Source organism: Dipodomys spectabilis, unplaced genomic scaffold (assembly GCF_019054845.1).
Source record: "Dipodomys spectabilis isolate Male_0828 unplaced genomic scaffold, ASM1905484v1 ptg000110l, whole genome shotgun sequence".
Classification (NCBI taxonomy): domain Eukaryota; kingdom Metazoa; phylum Chordata; class Mammalia; order Rodentia; family Heteromyidae; genus Dipodomys; species Dipodomys spectabilis.
Window position 1 is genome coordinate 2,670,485 of NW_024870787.1, and position 7,502 is coordinate 2,677,986.

General features: G+C 33.3%; 1 non-coding gene across 1 annotated transcript; it reads left to right on the plus strand.

Annotated features, from left to right (window-relative positions):
- The first annotated feature begins 7,143 nt into the window (after window positions 1–7,143).
- LOC122114772 lies at window positions 7,144–7,250 on the plus strand. The gene has a single exon (XR_006148639.1). It is a non-coding gene; the product is annotated as a U6 spliceosomal RNA (small nuclear RNA).
- The last annotated feature ends 252 nt before the right edge of the window (window positions 7,251–7,502 follow it).

The following is a 7,502-nucleotide window of genomic DNA, read 5'->3' on the forward strand; positions in this document are numbered from 1 at the left end:
TTGACTTAAAAGAATGATGAAAGAGTAGTGAAGAGAGATGAGAGAACATATAGAGGAGTGTTGTGTCTCCAGTAGTGTAATGGGTTCTTGATCTTGTTTCTTCCAAATTATCTTCACAAGCTATCAAGTGTGGCTTAGGACTGGAGTATCCAGTGCAGAGAAAGAGAACTCAGAGAAGAAAATATTTGCAGCAGATGCAGGTGATTTATAACCTTAGACAATCTATTTAAATCTGTTCAAAATTCTCTGCTACCCTAAACTTCCCTCTTTGAACAGTTTTGTTTCCTTTCCCAAGACTAACCTTCATTAAATATTTAAAATTTTGAGAGGTCATATTTATCCTATCTAGAGGTTGCTGTTTGCTTGTGATTTTTGTGTGTTTTTGTTTTTTGTTATGTTTTTAACTGAATTTCAAAATGTTTTCAAGTGTATTACAATAAATATGTCTATCTAATTTTCCAATGCTCCTGGGTCAGAGTGACTCCTTCTATCATTCTCAACCAACCCCTTCTCCAAGATTTATTTCAGATCTACCACTTCTTTTGTCACATGTGTACATTGAGTATTCTAGGTGTACTTGCCCCTTGTTCCATTTTTCATTCATTCTATGTTTTTACTATTATTCCTTTCTGGTTTCATCTTCCTGATAGTTATTCTGTTAAACTATCTGTTAATACTTTGAAAGGTTTATATACATTCCATGGAGTTTCAATCCTGCATATACTTGAACGTATGTCAGCTTATATTTCCATATTTCATTCATCTGCAATAACAATTTGCAAGACTGGAGATGTGATAATATTCTCATTCATTTGGAAGATTAATCTTTAGTCAACAAGAAAGTTTAAAAATGGCTCAGAATATATTCCTAGCTACCAGTTTTTATGAATGGATTTGTACAAAGTTTTGTGATTATTTTATTTGACATGGGATAATATTTTCTACTACCTATAAGTTTTGGAAAAGGAAGAAAACTAAAATTTACTACTATAGAGGAATGTGATTGAAATAGAAGACAGATTTTATATTTGTCACATCTCTGATGAGTACCCATATTCAAGATTTAAAGTCTTATTTCATACTATATTAGACAGATAGGGAAAACATAAAACAACATATGATAAGGCAACTATTTGTGACTTTTTAAAATGTACCTTATTAAGTGATGAAATTTACTTTATTAGCTAGTGTTTGGATTTGAATTATGGGAGGCTGATCGATTAAACACATTTTTGGAAGGCACCTACTGAACAAAACAAATATTGGGGGGTACTATTTCTACACTTTAATGAATGGTTGAACGTGTTTGGCTTAAGTGCTGGGTAAATAATTCAACTCTATTGTAACTTGCTCCCTACACTTGTAAAACTTGTAATGTCACTAAGTATCCTTTACTTGTCAAATGTTATTTTGGTGAATGTGATTTTAAAAAGTTTTGAAAAAGAATATATTTTCAGGAGATTAAAGGTAGGTTATCATTGCCTTGAGAATGATAGCATTTTTATACTACAGAACCAAGATTTACTGTAGTACCAGTAGTTTGAAGCATTAAGGATCTTCTCAATTAATGTTTTTCTGAATTATAATTGACCTGTAAGTAAAGTTTTCCTAGCCTTGGTAGACCAATTATGGATCTATCGTTCCCAGAACAATTTTTAGGCCTACTTATACTGGACTGAAATCTTTCAGTAATCATTAGGAGAGGGGTATTAAAAATAATTTTGTGACATTTGTGATCTTGTTCACTCATATGGGCTGGGCATCTGTAAATTTAAAGTTGTAATTATTGTACTTTCTCTCAGATATTGTGATCTCATCTTTCATTTTAAGTTGTCTTGCATTTCACAATTGCTTACTGCTGCGGTCCCGAAATACTATAGGAAATGAGAAATTGAGATGGATTTTCAATTACTTTCTGTTGGCATGTTGCATGGGCCTAGGTGAGAAATCTTGTCCTTGTTATCTGATGATGCGGATAACTGGGACCTGGGATCCTAGGACCCTTGGGTCCTGCAGAAGAATAATACCTTGTAGACACCATATCAGCAAAATTTGTGTACAATCATTAGGAATGCTTCAGAAATATGGAGAAAATCAGTTTGCGACCAGTGAGTTAAAACAATAAACAGAGTAGCAGCGTAAAATCCCTTATAGATTAGAGGAAAACTATTTTTTTTTGCAATGTGAATTCAGAAGACCAAGAACATTAGAATGTATCACAAGTTTATACCAAAGATATTGCATTGATATTTTTATATTCTAATATGTATTCTAAACCTAATTATTTATATTCCAATTCATTAAATTGATTAAAACATTAAATTAAAACATTAAATTGATTAAAACATTAAATTAAAACATTAAAACATTAAATTGATTAAAAAATTAAATTGATTAAAACATTAACAATCTAAGGCCTAATATCGAGGAGAGACATATAAACTTCTCTTGTAACTCTGAAAATATTTGGTGATAGAAATGCAGTAGTGTAAATTCCTGCCTGGTTGGATGGTAGACTGGCCAGGACATTAGTTAATCATGCATATGAACAATTTTTTCACCTTCTTGGCTTTAGATACTTTTGAAATATTAGGTATAATAACCAATTATATTTTGATAAAATACCTTCTAGTCTAAACATTTCTATCTGAACTGTTCCTGTCTCTATGATCCCTTGTAATTAAGATTAGTTTTGTTCCAGTAAGAAAATCTATGCTGTCAGGGTAAGATATTCTGGTTCGTCTGTTCCTAAATGGAAGACAGGTAAAGGGTCAGGTAGACATCTGTGCCAATAAGATCTCATTTAGGAATTTTTAAGCTGCAGAAGTTTAGAAGTAGCTCTTAAGCAAGGCTTACTTTGAATCCTTACGTCCACAAAGCTAACTCAGCTGATAAATAAGTACTTGAAAAGCCATCACCTTTGGACCTAGCTTTAAATTCTTCAAAGTATGATGAAATCTAAAATGAAAAAGACTTAAAATACTCATTGACAAAATAATTGCAAATGTGAGCAATCGAACATAAAATATAAGTTTTTTTCCAATATACACAGAATTTTAGAGAAGTAATATCAATAGCATTTTTAGGAACAATAAGTTTTCCTAGTTACAAATAGTCAACCAAGGATATATGCCTGTATAAAGATTGCATCATTAACTACTTAAATTTAGAGGATACTACATGCTTCAACAGCACATCTACCCTAATTACAATACACAGTTTAACACGGCACTTGCACAAGGATGATATGAAAATTTGTGTAGTATTCCATATTTTTCATTCTTCAGATGCAAGAAATGAAAAACAGTTATTAAAAATTGATTACAAAAATACAGTTGTAACGATACATGTAATTCATTGAATTGAAAGTTTGACATCAGTGTATTAAATCATCACATTAGAAAGGCCTTTACATAGCATAACCTTTACAAAACTTTTGAAATTAGATAACATTTTCAATTTATCCCAAAGAAATAAAATACTATAAGATCCTAGGGGAAAAAAAAGAATCTTAAACTATTTCTATACGGAATGCTATCTGAAATGACACATTTATTAATGAACCTATATATTATGAAACAATGTAGAATTAAAAGTATTATATCTAGGAGAGAATGAAATAGATTATGGATATTATACAAACAGAATACAGATTACTTTAAAATATCCTTTTTCAGACAAGCAACAGAAATATCTTTAGTTTCTGTATTACTCATTTCAACAGATAAGTTAAAATTATTTCTGATTATAAAAATCACAAACTCTGCAGAAATCATTATAGATGTATACAAACAAATCTTGAATACATTTTGACATCGAAGTTAGGCAATTCACTTGGAAGAATAGCATGGAATCCATGCATATTTAAAGTAAGATATTAATGTGGCTTTGTATTGTGAAAATATTTTGTACGGACACAAAGATGGATAGGCATTTTTGAAATTTAAGAAACTTAACCAAACCATTATGACTTAGGAGAAAAATTTTTGCAGGCTTCCACAACTTCAAAGAGGTGATACATACTTAACCTTTTGGCAATATCAAATGCAACTTCTTCCAAGTTGTTCTTGACCTGGTTTGATATAATATTTCAATAGAAGCAGATCCAGCGTACCTTTGTTATTTCTATTCCCAGCAGCAAGATGCAAGGTTGTCAAGAGTTCTTTAGTTTGGGCATTGGTATCTGCATCATGATGCAGTAAGAAAGAAGCCACTCTGGTATCATTCCACATATAAGCACTATGTCTAAGTATCTACTGTAGGCTTCTGGATGAAGAGAGCTATACTCATCATCATCCCTAGTATTCACATGAGTGGCCTTTTTGGAAAGTAGTCTCTGCACTGTAGTAAGCCGATTATTTTTAACAGCCCAATGAAGAAATTTGGTTGGACACTTCTCTATTTTTTTCTAGCAAATGATACCATTCCTCACTTTTTCATCTAGTTCCTTGTCTTCATCAGAATTGCCTAACTAGAGACTTTGAGTAATAGTGGGAATGAGGTGTACATGTATTCCCCAATAGTTCACGTTGGTTGAACTGGTCAAAAAATCCAGTGAATTTTCTACTTCTGTTTTTTCACCATGATTTTTTTCTCTTTTTCCATTTTTACTATTTGAAATTATTCTAACTGGAGAATAGGGAATGGATAGAAAGCAGAAGAAATAAATCCAAAAACAATCTTCACAGAAGCAAATTCTCAGATCTATTTCATGACTTTGCAAAGGATAAAGTGGCTAAAGTTAGTATAAATTTAGAAGTATGAAAATGGGAGGGGGGACCAAGATGGCAACAGGGCAGTAGGGAAACGCCACAGCTCTCCCCAACCAAAAAGAGAGTTAGAGTTCCTAAGCTTAACCTCCCCAAGGGACCGACAAAAACAAAAATATGAACACCCAGAGAAATACAGGAGGTGGAAAATAACAAAAAAGAAAGAGAGAAAAAGAATTTCAGAACAGAGAAGCACGAAGACTCCTACTCCAATGCTTACTGGTGGCAAGCAGCACAGCAGGGGCTGCTGGAATCCCAGAGAAAAAGGAGGCTGCCTGCAGATCACCCATGCAGAAGGACTTAAGAAAAGAAGAAACAAAGAACTTCCACTCCTCTGGTCGAACCACTATTAAATATCCCCATGCTGCTGATCACATGTATGGTGTATATGTGTACACCATTATATGTTACAGACCGTGATAGACAATTTGCTCCAGGAAAGCTACAATGAATTTGTGACTTTAAATGAGCATCATCATCCCAAAATACTGTGAAAATTGGCAAATTTTGTAATCACTTAATTACAAAAAAAAAAAAAGCAGAAAACTACAAGTGGAGCTATGGCTCAAGTGGTAGAGCATGAGCCTTGAGCTGAATTGCTCAGGGACAGCTGCCGGGCCTAGAGCTCAAGTCCCACGACTGACAAAAAAAGAGAGAGAGAGATCTTTCATGTGATGGATTCTAACATATTTATAAAATTATGTTTTTATTGCTTTGTATGTCCCTCCCCCCTGGTATAACCCTTGTTTTCACAATATATGAAGTTGGTGTATGTGGAGGAGAAGGGAAAAAACAAATCGTTAAAACAGAGATACAGGAGGACCCATTTCAACAATGAGATGTACAAGTCTTTATGTCGAAAAAAGAACTTTACAACTTTGGTTGAGGGGACGGTGGGGAGGATACGAAGGGATGGGAAGGGGAAACAAAGGTAATGTACTCATTATCTTACCCATGTAATTGTTACTCCTCTGTGCAGTATTTTCACAATAAAAAGAAGTATAAAAATGACAAAAATGTAAAAAGATATTCATATATTTCATTATATAACCCAAACCAGAAAGCAAATGTTGTTTAGATGATTTCTTAAAACATAGTCTTTCAGAAGCTGGCAAGGTGGCTCAGTGGTAGAGTGTTTGCCTTGCATGCATGAGGTCCTGGGTTTGATTCCTCAGCACCATAGAAGAAGAAAAAGACAAAAGTGGTGCTGTGGCTCAAGTGGTAGCAACATCTTTGAGCTGAAAAGCTGAGGGACAGCACTCAGGCTCCAGAGTTCAAGCCCCACAAAACAAAAACCAAACCAAAAAACTAAACAAAACACAGCTCTCACATTTGTAGCCTCAATTCTGAAAAGACACTGCTTCAGCCTAGGACTAAGATTTTAGGTGTATACATTTATCAACACTTCTGATTCAGATTTCTACTTGAGAAAATTTTAAATCAATATTTTGTTCTTAATTTTTCTCTTTGTACATTCACATGCACCTATAAAAAATGGTGTGGACCTCCCAGTAACATTCTCAAAGTACCTCCTGATTATGAGTTATGAAAAGTTGTATTCTATTACAAAAAGGAAAACAATGCTACAAATAAAGAAAACCAATAATTAATTATTAATGGTTAATAAAATAAAAACCAAACACCAGTGTTTCCAGTTTTTGAAGTGTTCTACATATTAGATTTTACTATTTACTCATATTCCTGTACATTTAAAACTGGCTACGATTATGATTTCACAAGAGTTTTGTAGGCTACGGGTAGCTTTTAAAGTTACCCACTAAGATTACTCTTTCTTTATGGCTCATCTCATCATTTGTATATGGCTTATATCATCATTTTTTTCTCACTAACATACAAAAGAAGCCCTCAAGTTTTAACAGAAATTGTGTAGTTAAAATCTTAACTCTTCTCTCTGTTTCTTTACAGACTTTGTAACTTCTCATAGTAAAGTTTCTATAAACTCTGAAATGTACATACTTAGTAGTATATGTCTGCTACCATAAATCTTAAATACTTTATGGAAAAGTTTTATGACCTGCCGAACAGTCTTAATTTTGGCACATATAAGCAAATTCCCAAAATTAAACATATTTAAAACAGTAAAATTTTTAACAAACCTTAGCACTTGCTACAGTGCTCATTATGACAGGTGCCATGTATAGAATAATTGAATTTCTACTCTTACACATCTCTTGAACAACAAATATCCGGAATTATTTTGTTTTTGACATATCTAACTTGACTTTATTCTTAAATGTGTGCTTAAATAAGAAATATATGGTTCTAAAATTTCACGACAAGTCTTTTGAACTTATTTTTGTTGAATTTTCTAGTTTAGGAAAATCAATTCCACTTTATGTATAAAAAATGTTCTGTGCTCAGTTTGGCAACACATACACTAAAATTGGAAAAATACAGAGAGAATTAGCATGACCCCTACGCAAGGATGACATGCAAATTCATGAAGATTTCCACATTTTTACAACAACAGATGCTGGAGGGTATGTGGACAGAAGGGAACCCTACTCCATTCTTGGTGGGAGTGAAAACTTGTTCAACCACTTGGAAAGAAGTATGGCGGTTCCTCAAAAGATTCCACATAGAGCTCCCCTATGACCCAGCAATCCCACTTTTGGGCATTCACCCAAATGATCAAACAAGACCATACTATAACTACCAGCACAGCTGTGTTTATTGCAGCATTATTTACCATAGCTAAGATAGGGAACCAAA